General features: G+C 46.2%; 1 pseudogene; it reads left to right on the top strand.

Moving 5' to 3' along the window:
- Positions 1 to 10330: 10330 nt before the first annotated feature.
- Positions 10331 to 11846, top strand: LOC124689632 (annotated as a pseudogene).
- Positions 11847 to 13570: the final 1724 nt, after the last annotated feature.

Here is a 13570-nt window from a genome sequence, read left to right as displayed (position 1 = left end):
CGAATTAGTCTCATGTAGTACAATACCAGATCATGATATTATGCAAGGTGAGAGGGCGTATACCGACTAATTTTCGTGATAATGTCACTAGTTTTTTTTCTCTTCCATCGTTAAAATTTGAATTTATATTTTCTAGGGTCAAACGAGCCATGTTTTTTCCGTTCTTAGTCGCTGTTTCATATTGTGATTAATTCTTCATATTTTCGGGCCATTTTGTTGTAGTGAATGGGAATATTTGCTAAGTGGATGCGTTGGGGATGTCGCAATAGTTTTCTCTGCTTTTTATGCGGGTGGGAGAAAAATTGTTGCAAATCACGTTACTCCTTATACTTGGTGATAAATTTTGTGTGCAGAAGGTTAACGTTGTGATGACCGAAGGTCCTAGATTACCACTTAAACTGGATCTGGCGAGTAGGCTCGCCTAATCTATACCCGCACATTGTGAAGTTAGCACTGAAATCTTAAAAACCCATGTCCGCCAACGGTGCGTAGCGCCCACTCCACTTTCACCGCTTCTTCCTTGTTGGCTCTGCCTCTAGAGAACATCGACTAACACTTAGGAAACCCATTACGGGGTAATCTTCAAAGGGATTGGGTGAAATCCCTACCTTCACGCAATCCTCTCAAACCGCATAAACCATGATCCCCCAATCCGCTGGGTAGACTAGTGTACTGCATATTGGAGAAAATACAGTAGTCCGGAATTTGAGAAAAAATGGGAATCAAACTAGGCTAATACATTAGAACCGAACATTCTTGTAGAAACAAGTGGGGATTTAGGGAAATGATCCCCATAATCCTTAGAAATACACTAGTACTAGCAAAGAAGACCTTACTACTTCTTACGTTTTCCACCTTTTCTTCCCTTGCCGCCAAAGCAAAGACAAGTACAAGCGACGAATTATTTCCATTATTGAGTATACGGTATATGTAACTGGTACAGGGGTACTGCACAGCGACAGGGAGGTACAGGTAATGAAAGCGATGCGAGCTACATATCGACGTCACGATGTGCTAGCTTGCTCTTAAACATATGCATATGCATGCACGCATGGAAATCAAGTCGCGTCCTAGCTAGCTACCCGATGACGGGGGTCTGGGCGACGATGCCGCTGTTGTCGATGAAGACGCGGACGCGCTCCGCGTTGTAGCCCGGCGGGAGCGGTGCGCCGGGCGGCAGCACCTCGACGGCGACGTCGGGCCTTTCGTGGGCGATCTCCGTTGCCGCCAGCGTCGCCAGGATGCCCACCAGCTCCGGCCACGAAGACTTGGCGCTGCTCATCTCCACAAGATTAAGTTAGTACGAGAACTGAACCCAGAAAATTGGTGGGGAGTTACTACAGACATAAACTTTGGAATTTATAGAAGGACGCATATGGGGAGAGTTTTGCCTAGCTGCACAGCGGCAGACAAGATGGCGATCGAGACGGAGGCATCGGAGGAGCGTTTTGGCTTACTGTCTAGTGTCCAGTAGACCAGTACTCCGGTTCATCAGGCCGTGGTTGGTCAGTTAACACAATCGTAGGACATAATCTTTGTATTGATGTTATGCGATTAATAAAGTGCTGTGTTCTGTCAAAAAACACAATCGTAGGACAAAAACATCATAAGAGGGACCGTATTGCGGCGTTGCATTATTTGCATAGTTATATGGCTGCGGAAACAAGAGCCATAAATAAACATGGATGGGCGCTGCTTCTCAGAAGTGACGTTCTTTGCATTACACTAGATATGCATGCTCGATCGAACCTGCAAAACAATTAATTCCTCTATTTACACTCCACGGCGTAGTTCACTCTTCTAGTTCAATTTTACGCCCATAATAATGATACCGGTTAGGTTATGATATACACTGACCAACTGAATAAAAATCTTATTATAATTCAAAATTTATTTCGTAAATTATATTATACATTTAGGGTCAAAGTTCAAACTTGAAGGGTCAAACAAGTCATGTGCTTTCAAATGGAGTAACCGGATATTTTTCCAGGTCCACAAGTACCTCTTTAATACCATGTATATGCTTCACATAAATTACATATAATAATCAGTGCCACCGCAGATGCGGCTGCTGTCGATAAATGAGGTGCTTGTGAATGACTCATACTGCCTTGTCGCATATAAATGTTTTTGGAAAAGAGAATACATTAATATCATGAAGATACCAATTACACCCAATATTTGCACCAGCAAGATATCTAGAGACATCAAAGATGCAGACAACCAGTAAAAAATGTAAAGATAAATAAAAATAAAGATCCGTCACAGTGATGAAACACTCGCAACAACAACACTCTAACCACCACTGAAGATAACACCCTAGCAACAAAAAAAGTTCTCCAAAACCAACGTCTCCAGGAAGGAAACAATGAACAAGCGTTATCACCGCTCGAACGAGGATCTTGGGTTTTCACTCTGGGAGGAAGTCCAAGTTTCCAAAATAATGCCTTCGGCAAGACCACACAACAAATAAATCCCAAAACTTGGGTTTTCACCCCTGAAAGCCGTGACTTGGCAGTCGAAGAGCACCACTGAAAATGCAGTTCACCTTTGCTGCAACCCCCTCTTGCCAAGTGTGCTGCAAGTTGACAACACCTGACAGTCTAACACACCAGAAGAACATGCGCCGCATAGTGTTCCTCGCAACCAATACACCTCTCCGTCATTATAAAACCCCGATCGCAGCTTCTATGACTTTCTCCACAACTGCCAATCTTATGAAAATCTATATTTGGACATGTCCCATGACAGTGAAAAGAAAGCGAAGCTTCACGCTATGCCCTCGTGAAGCCTACAACTTCCGACCAATATTTTGAATATGTTTGGAATTGGTCAATGGAGATTGGACTTTTGTTTGGCACGTTGAATTTTTTGCTTAGTTGAAGAAGAGAAAATGAATAAAAATAAGGATGTCTTCCATTAGCTAAAGGATCATAATAACTATTGAAATAAGAGAACACTACGATTTTCCCATTAATTATACCATTTGCCTTCCCTTAGCCACAAAATTTGCTACTAAAAAAATTCTTACTAAAAATAAGTACATACATATTTATTGACTTCTTTACATGACCTAGACTACTATAAGAGAAGACGCGTCTTCCCTACTATTGTACATGCTCATAGTCCATGCAGAAGCTATGGGTTATCCTTCTTTGAGAGAAAATTTATAAAGTGAGCGGACTATTGTATTGTGGATGGAAGCTGCTTCTTAAAAACAAGTCGATATCAGTGTGTACATACATCCACACTCACAATAGTTTTCATAAATAGTATGCGTAAACGTCCATCTTTAAATTAATAAAGCCACAAACAACCATCGAATTATAATGTGCTGAGAAATCAGCTAAAAAATAGAACAAGCCAAAGAAATAAAACAAGGCACACCGCTTGAGAGCTCAGGCCAGCTGCAACGGATACTGAATGAAGGTGAATGTAGAAACCAAAAGATGAAGAAGAGGCCGCTGAAGGGATCATGCCACCATCTAGCAGAGAGAAAGGTTCATGTTGTCAACGCACCACTCGTATCCACTTCCGTAGAGGGACCCTTCCCCTTGCTTTGGCTTGAAGAGCGATGTAGCACCGGAAGTTGGAAAAGCTCACCCTATCGCATTGAATGATAGAAGACAAAGAGGATGCCAAGCAAAGAGACTAGAAGAACACGACAGCTAGAGCCGAGCCCACATCGAGAGTAACACCAATCACTCCTCCAACCAATCACACCTAAACTAGTTGTAGGCAGTAGGCTCCTTAAAGGACGCCTCTAGGAAAGAAACAAAGCCAAGACATCGTCGCCCCTTGATCAGGAAAGATCAAGGTTTTCACCCCGAGCCTACGAACAAAGTGATATGACCCACGACGACGCCTCCAGGGAAGAAAACGGTGCTAGAAAGCATCGCCGTCGCCGGCATCGGCAAACGCCGGTCAAGACTTACGCCTAGGTACACTGACCATCGTCCGATGATCATAGCAAAGCCGAAAGCGGTCGCACCAGGTGATTAGGAGAGGTGAACCACCTAGATCTAGTCGATAGCAAGGCTCACAACCACGTCCGACCCATGCCGGTCACCTTACCATCCTCATGGTCAAGATGGCCAGACCAGTACCACGCCATGTGGAATACGTCGCCAGGTGACCACCGCACCCACCGTATAGGGCCGCCGCCCGAAGCCCGAAGGAGACCATGGCAGCCCACAAGGCAGAGTACATACTTCAACAAGAAATATTTGAAGCAACACATCAGGAGAGAGGCCAACACGCAGCGAACGAGCTCTGACCAACATCGTCATCAGCCAGCAACCGAGTCGGATCCCCGCTTGCACATGAAGTTGTCGTGGCGACGCTGAGCTTGGCAGATTCGAACCCTATCAGATCTGTGCGGAGTGGGGGGGGGGGATTTGAGCAACCACCTAACTCCAGAAGAGGACCCTTGCAACGACGCTAGATCCGTGTCGCTACGGTGACCCATAGCTAGCCCGGAATCCTCGAGAGCAGTTGCACCACGCCGTGGAGCCGCAAGAGATCTGCAAGCAAGATGGGAGGGGGAGAGGGGGTGAATGAAGGAAGCGATGAAGAGGAGCGACTAGAATCCCCACCGGCCGCCGACGACGACGGCAACAACAAGGGAAAGGGAGCTATGGAAGAGGGGTGCTACACTAGGGTTTCGGTCGCCCCCGGGTTGCACTTACGGGAGCGACACGAGAGAAAGGAGTGTCGAGCTGAAAACTGATTAATCTCAACACCCACAACATTATTAGTCAAGCTAAGTATACACCGGTAAGTACTGTTGATCAGATCTAATTCCCCTTTAGGTTTGGAAACTAGGAACAAGACCAGCGATAAGGAGCTGCACTAGTTAGAACCACTCTTTGGTGAGAAAATTACGGAATTCGCTCCGTTCTCATTTCCTCTAAAGTTTTTTTTTTTGAGAAACTCAATACAAACGTAGACGCTCACATACACGCGCATACACTCATCCCTATGAACGCACACACACTACCTACACCTATGAGCACCTCCGGAAGACTGAGCGCGGATTGGATCTTGAAATTGACGAAGTCACCACATGCGTCTCGCTGTCGACGGGAACGTCACCTCTCACTGAAGGAATATTTCGTATTTTATGAGACACACAGATGCCAAACCTGGGGTTTGATCTCTGGTGGGCTGAGGGTACAACCACCCTCCTAACCACCCAACCTCAGGTTGGTTTTCCTCTTAAGTTTAATTTATCTATACTTCATTGGTTAAAGAGGCCGGCCATATGGATTATTTTAATGCAGAGGCTGACGACAGAAAAAAAATAGAGAGAAATAATAAGATATACACGCCAATTGTTAGGATCTCAGTTCTGGCTTACTGCTAAAAACTTTGATTGAGGTGTCGGCTAGCGGTGGTAGTATAACTATATTTGCAATTTTCAACTTGCTAAAAAATAGAATAACATATGCTGTTTTGCTTATCACTTCAATGTTTGCATCATTTATATTTTCAGAAAATGTTAGACATAACTCTGAAGTCATGTGGCATCGTGCCTTCGGCGTAGCCAGTGACATTAAATGGGCCTGCGGATCCATACGACACAAAACTGTGCTTGATCAAATTGAAATCGGCTGATCATGCTCATGAGTTATCGTCGCCTTACCAGGTTCCATAGAATGCTTGGCATAATTAGCTCATTGTAAAACCTATGTTCATATATATGCTATTTTACTTTAGACTTGATATCTGGATACCGCTACCGATGATCGTCATGGCTCGTACCCCTTTACCCAAATCCTGGCTGGTGTCATGACTCATGACATCATAGAGTAGTATCATAGTTTTCCTATATTAATTGATTTGTAGAATCTCAATACAAATTTATGTATAAGATTTATTTGATACTAACTTTTCTCGTGATGTGCGCTATGATACAGTATCTACCTATGATACTCTAATCTCCTCTCTCAACCATAATTACCTGCCACATCAGTATTTTTGGTGGGGCTAGGATGCATGATACTAGCTAAAATACTACCACTATGGCTAGCCTCAGACAGTCAAACGGATTATACCGGCCGGTGCCTTGATTTTCTTGATGAGGTCATTGCGCAGATGGAAGGGGGCTTTAAAGACTATAAGATCAGCATTTGACGGGGATAATATTTTCTTCATGATTTACTTATGATTGATCCTTGTGCGAATAAAATATTTGTTCTGATTTAATTTGTGGTTGTGCAATTTCTACATGCCATTGGTTTGATCGTAGTCTCAATACCGAATAACTTTATTGCTTATCCAGGATACACCACACAGGTAGAGGTACCCATTAGTCAATCAACCAGGGAGAAATCGATCACGTGACTATAATTTGCATTACACGCACTCAGGCATTCATTCGTGATCGTGGCTAGCTAGCTATAAGGCTAGCCGATGACGGGGGTCTTGGAGACGGCGCCGAGCGCGTCGATGAAGACGCGAACGCGCCCCGGGTTGGAACCGGGGAGAAGCTGGGTGCCCGGTGGGAGCACCTCCACGGCGAGGTCAGGCCTGTCCGTCATGATCTTCATCACCGCCGGCGTCGCAGCCATGCCCACCACCTCTGGCCACGATGTCTTGCGCCGAGACTGAGGAGCCGCCATTGCTCTCGATCGCAAGCTTAATCCCGATCTGCAGCTACCGGATATTGAAGCTCTCGATCAAAACAATTTGCAAAGATTTTGATGGCCGGCCGGATGCATGTACCGTACCCCACTTGGATCTTTCACTATACTTATAGGTCTTGCAGATCGTTGGTTTTGCCGGACTTTTTTTTGGCCCCTACGTAGTTGTTTGCTAGGCAAACTTACGGGTTTGAAAAATTCAAACCATCAATAAGGTGACCAGAGACACCTGTCCTCCAAAGTAATCCGCATATTCTTTTGGCCTTCTCTTTCTATCGGTAGGTTATCTGTCATATTTTCGACTCTTGCAACTAACAGCCGGTTTAACAATTACAAAATATATTCTGTATACTAAATTGTGTGAAGCTTTGCTATTTGTTACCATCAAGCGACAAGTTTTTTTTTGGTTCCATCATGAAATCAGAGGCGGAAAATGACATTGGAAGCCGAGTTTTGAAGACTAGTGCTGGTGGTTCAAGGCTTTGTGTTGATGGTGAACTTGCTTGGTGTTTTGGGCTGCATAGCAACAACATGCGAGTGGGGGCATCAGCAGAGGAAAAGTCCAATATCCTACCTTATGGATGAAAATTCAAGGTCTTGTATTAACTGGTTGTGCCTGACAATGATTTTATTGAAGGCATTGTTCTTGAGAACGGAGACTTTCTTCAGGTGAAAACATAAGATCCATGATTAGACGATGACGGCAATTTTGTATTGTTTGCTTTTTGAAGACGTCGCTTTTAGAGAACTTAAACTTCACGTGTTGTTATGGTGGTGTTTGTGTTGTTGTTATAAGGATTTGAACACTACACATGCACATTTCCTTTTTTAGCTCTTTCTTTTTTTCGGTTGTATGCATGCAGACTATCAATATGATATGACGTTGTAGAAGCTAGGTATAATTGGTAACTTCACGATATTAATATGTAATTTTATTGAAAAACTAAGATGTGCGGGGGGGGGGGGTTCCTCTGATTTTTGGGATCTTGACGATTTTTCTAGTTCGTACCAACCTATCCTAACAGCCTGGTTTGTCTCGTTAGCACCGTTTTGATTTTTTTCATTTTGGCCCCTTACGTGTAGAGTTCTCCTGAGTCACGACCCCATGTTATCGACAAGTGAGTTTTTCTTTGTCCAAAGTTCACATGTGTAGTCTGCTTGAGATTTCGTTTTTCTCTGTCTCCGGCATGTTCGTCTCTCTAAAATCTTCACCTCGTATATCTCAATCTTATCTCCTCCACATCAATTGGCCGCTCCCGACCCAGCTTCATCCCTCCCCTGAGCCCCCCTTACCACTTGATGACAATGTTGATGATGGCAACATTTGGAGGCTAACGACGAATAGGAAATATTAACCTTATGAGATGCAATTCTTGTGCTCTATCTCATCAATCAAACAAGGAAAAGACGGCAAGGACGGCTCCCCCCACACGCACACACAACCCAAACCCCAAAAGTAAAGTTCGTTGCGTGTAGTGCCACCTAGAATAAAATTTGGAGGGCAGATATATTTGAAAAACGTGGGTGGCTAAATTGTGTCCTTTGTCCGCTTTGAAAGCAAATTACGGAGTCGGTGACACTCCATTGCCGATACACAACCGTTTTGGAAATACAGGAGTGGATGGCCATCCATTTTACTCACCCTCAACAATGGTGCGATATGGCATCACTCGATTCCAATTTGGTCGAAGATGATGAGAGTGGGTGTTATCCCTAGGTGCAAGGGGTTGGAGTCCCTCACCTTCCTCATATCATGGCAGATTTGAAATAAGGGCAACACACAGGTCTTTAATAAAAATCATATACCGCCTTTTGTGTGACTAGATAAAATTAAGAATGAAGCCCTCTTGTGGGTCATTGCGGGTGCTAAGCGACTGGGAGAAATGATACCCAGAGAGTAGGCTTTTGTAATAAGCATTTTGACATTCTTGTCGAACTAATTCTTAATTAATAGATTGAGTTGCTCCATTTTTAAAAGAAAGATGACCAGCGGCTGGAACGCCCTTCGGTTCCATTCATACAAGGCATTTGCTCCAATACAACCCCCTCCCCTAAACTAAGAGAAAACTTAAATACAAGGACGTTTGAGATCTCGTGATACCCCTTTGTTATTAGTCCGAAACGGGTATGTGTAGCCCTGTTCAAAACCTGTATGGTCCAACTAAATTGTAAGAATATGTTGGACACATATGTATATGATTATGTAGATGCACTGATCATTGGTGGCAACTCTTCAGTGCAGTGGCCGTCGTTGATGCTGGGTGGGAGGGACGGCAAGGCGCTGTTGGCCAACAATGAGGCACTGTGAGGCAACGGTGGGCGACACGAGCCTCAACAATGTCTTGTAGATGAGTGACGGCAGGGTTGGGGCGGCATGGGTCGGACAGTCCGCCCTAGACAGTCCGGGGCAGTTTGGCGGACTGTCCGTTGCGTTGGCAACGAGACTAGGCAGAGATGCGTTCGATTCCCGTGGCACGGGAGTCAATATTCGGACAGGTGGTCGGAGCCAATCATAGGCACCGCCTCTTAGTAAATTTAAACACTGTATCCATGGTTCCAGATCGATGTCAATCATTTGACATTTTTAGAGTAACATGGATCAGTCCCCGGCTCCTTTTTCATTGAAAAAGAAACCACAACGTTCGTACGGATTTAACAAGAGCAAAGAAAAAGGAGCAGCAGCAGCAGATCTCACATCAGCACATGCACAGGAGGCTCATCATCAGGATGCTCATGCAGGTATGCCAGGGTTGCTCGACCGCCATGGGGTGCAAGTGACGCTGAAGCATTCCGAGAGGAAATCTAGTCAAAGGAAGGACATTTCAATCTGGTTCTAGCTCCAGGGTGCCCTGATCTTTGTCAGTAGACAGTGCTTGAAGCGATGCACTAGAGGCCACCTCCTAATCTTTAAATGGCACCCTCCAGTCCCTCGGATAAATCAGGATTTGCTGCCAAACCTGTTTCAAATTGAGCATTTCTATTGTTCCAAATGGCCCAAAAGATAGCAGAAGAAACAATATTAAGTTGCAAGTGTGTTTTGTTACACAACCATTTAAAAACCAAAGACATAAAATCATTGATCATCACATCAAAGATAGCACACCTCCTTCCAAATTAATTGAAACACTAGGCAATCAAAGAATGTGTGTCGCAGATTCTATTTCACTACAAAGACTACACTCTAATGGTTTTGGGATCCCTCTTCTTCTCAGATTATCCCTAGTCATGATTTTATTTCGAGAAAGAAGGTAAACAAAAATCTGAATTCTAAGGAATATTTTTAGTTCAATCATTTGAAATGAAGCCGTTGCTTAGTCTGCTCGAGCACAGATCGTCCAGATTTGGTGACCACAGCAGGGGAAGTCAATTGTAGGGTACGGTAGATGTGGCGCGAGATAATTGATCACCTCCTCTAACGATAGCTCAACTACTTCAAGACCTCACAAAGTTGCAGCCACTAATATATACTAAGTTATCACGTGAAAGGTGCCGTCACCAAAATTATTGGGAAAATTATTGCATATATACTGTAGTACTGTACAAATTGCTGCATTAATCAGTCGAACTGCTCCCAATTCTCCATCTTTCCTCCTCCACTCTCGATTCTTCCTGCTACAACCACCTCAAAAGATCACAAAAAAAGTGTAGTTTTGTATCTAGAAGATCTGCGTCTGCAGCAGGCATCCATGGCTACTACCAGAGATGAGGCGCAGCAGCAACCCCTACACATGCTCTTCCTCCCGTACTTCGCTCTGGGACACCTCATTCCGGTCACCGACATGGCCGGCCTATTCGCTGCGCGCGGCGCCAGGTGCACCATCCTCAGTCCTCACCACGCCTGTCAACGCCGACATCATCCGTCCGGCCGTCGACCGCGCCAACGCCGCCAATCTCCACGGCGCAATCGTCATCTCCATCCTGCCTTTCCCCGACGTCGGTCTCCCGCCGGGCATGGAGAACCTCAAGTCCGTCACCCCATCCCACGGAGCAGAGTACCATGTCAAGTTCGTCCAGGCCACGCAGCTTCTCCGCGAGCCCTTCGACCGGTTCCTGGCCACCACCCGCCCCCATGTGGACGCCGTCGTGTCCGACAGCTTCTTCGCCTGGTCCACGGACTCCGCCGCGGCGCACGGCGTCCCGCGGCTCGTGTTCCTCGGCAGCAGCGTGTTCTCCCGGTCGTGCAGCGAGAGCATGCTGCGCAACAACCCGCTGCAGACGGCGAATTGCCCCGACGATCCTGAAGCCCTGGTTTTGCTGCCGGGGCTGCCGCACCGTGTGGAGCTGAGGCGGAGCCAGATGCTGGACCCCGGGACGCGGCCGCTGGAGTGGGCGTTCTACCAGAGCAGCAACGCCGCCGACCAGAGGTGCTTCGGCGAAGTGTTCAACAGCTTCCATGAGCTGGAGCCCGATTACGTGGATCACTTCCACGCGACGCTCGGCCGCCGCGCGTGGCTCGTCGGGCCGGTCGCGCTAGCCACCGAGGACATGGCTCCTGCGAGAGGCAGAGGTAGTCCTTCCAACGCGTACTCGCCCGACGTGGCGGCTGAATGCTTGCAGTGGCTAAACACGAAGCCGGCCAGCTCGGTGGTGTACGTCTCCTTCGGCACGCTCACCAGCTTCTCCCTTGCTGAGCATCGCGAGATCGCCCGTGGCCTCGACCTCTCCGGCAAGAACTTCGTATGGGTGCTGAGTGGCAGCGACGACGACCGGTCGGAGTGGATGCCTGAAGGCTTCGCCGAGCTGACCGGCAACAATGACCGCGGCTTTCTCGTACAAGGGTGGGCGCCGCAGACGCTCATCCTGAGCCAGCCGGCGCTGGGTGGTTTCCTGACGCACTGCGGGTGGAACTCGGTGCTGGAGGCCGTGAGCGCCGGCGTGCCGATGGTGACATGGCCGCGGTACGCCGACCAGTTCTACAACGAGAAGCTCGTCGTGGACGTGCTCAAAGTTGGCGTCAGCGTCGGCGCCAAGGACTATGCGTCGTGTATGGAGACCCATGAGGTGATCTCTGGCGAGGTGATCACTGGATCCATCACCAGATTGATGGGATGTAGTTTGGAGAGCGACAACATACGGAAGAAGGCTGAGGAGCTCCGTGTGAAGGCAAGGACCGCGGTGGAGACAGGTGGAGGTTCCTACAATGATGTTGGGCGGCTGATGGACGAGTTGATGGCTGGTCGGAGTGCTGTCACTGGATTTTGAGCTTGGTTGTTTGTCCTTGCTTGTACCAACCACGATCTTCAGTGAGCCTTCCATCACACCACTAAAAAGCGAGACTAAAAAGTTTTACACCATCAGAATACAGGGTGCAACAGAGAAAGAAAATGCAGAAGGAGAGTAGGCTGAGTGACCAAGTCCCACGTATACAATCTTGTGTCTAAATTTCTTCCGGTTCAGTGATGCCGGCCAACTCAATCCCCAGTTTTCTCAGGATTTGGTTTGTACGTTAGCAGTATAATAATGCAAAGTGTTAGCAGGCTTTGGAAAGAAGGGAATACCAAAATCTTCAGCAAGAAAACAACCCGGTGAGCCGTGTGTTTGAGTTGATCATTAAGGTTCTTCACTCCTGAAGAGTGGTGGGGTGTGTTGTAGCGTTTTTAGCCCAGGTTTTTGTGTTTCGCTAGGTGCTTTTTGTGTCGGTGGATCATGCGTACCTTTCATACAAATTGTGTACATTCTGTACGCCTCTTTCTCTTTTCCTCTCTAATAAAATTTCGGGCGGAGGCCCTTCGTCTTAAACTGACACACTTTTCAGACAGCCGAATGGGCACAGCTCATTTTCTACAATCTTTTGCTTGAAAAGCACCGTCCTCACTTCGATCCTTCATTTTGTCACGAGCCAAGCAAACAGCTTCCATTTTTTCGGGGCTGCGCATTTCCAGGTTGTAGTGGCACCTCATGTTCGACACCTCCCGAACTGCAGAGCTTGTACATGTTTCTGACTGAGAAAGTTGCATCCGTATCTGAGACCAAATACAAAGCAAGCACCAGACATTCATACCAGATCAAAGGGGGCAGGCATCAGCCATTTGCGTGTCGAGTATTTCTTCGATCAAAACGAATATACAAAAAGAACTCTGACACAAATAATACACCTTGTTGCCCAATCTATCCTTGCTAGTTAGCAGCTCTTTGTTCCGGCTTCTCTACACTGGTGCCTCACTCAGCAGCCAAAAAGTTCACCCATGGCTGTTCATATTGAGGCATGATTCCCCAGGAGCTATCCTTATAGCTACAGTAACAAGTGTCTGAATTTGGAAGCCTGCTTCCTCTTAGCTAAGACACGACAAGCACACAGTTGACACCTCATAAAAATGTTCTTGTTAAAAGAAAACTACATGTCACAATATCATCACTTATTCTATAAGTAAAACATACATTTATATATAATATCACGTACAACTCTATATGAGATTTCACATCTATTGCATTAAGCGCCTCTAATAACGATATTATTCAGAGAGCGCCTCTTCTTGACAAGTCTAGTTTGCAGTTGTTGAATCTCATAGGTATGGATGTAGCAATGGTAAGGCGGTAACGGCGACTTCCATGCAAATGTCCCCTGAGGTTTGATGCTTCCACACAACACATCTTGCGCCGTTATCTCCGGAAGTTCCTCTTGAGAAGAGCATGTTTGGTACTGACTAGAAATAAAAACATCTTCAGTAGTTTTACCCAGCGTTTGAACATACCCAGGTTTATTTTCAGCTAACAGATCATGCAAAGGATGCTCACCATGCATAGATCTATATTTCTCTACACTCTCTCTCATTAATTTCAGAATATTGCACCAAAAGTGGATGCCAAAATTAGTTCTAAGTATGCCGCCAATGAGGTTTGCAGCAATCAGAGATCCATTCAGCATCTTTGATATCTCCATTGCCAAATATGCTAGTCTCGGGTGCATTTTAGGGTCCGTGCTTCCA

This window comes from Lolium rigidum, chromosome 2 (assembly GCF_022539505.1).
Source record: "Lolium rigidum isolate FL_2022 chromosome 2, APGP_CSIRO_Lrig_0.1, whole genome shotgun sequence".
In the NCBI taxonomy this organism is placed as follows: domain Eukaryota; kingdom Viridiplantae; phylum Streptophyta; class Magnoliopsida; order Poales; family Poaceae; genus Lolium; species Lolium rigidum.
Note: the sequence above shows the minus strand (reverse complement) of the source record. Positions and strands in the feature narration are given on the sequence as shown.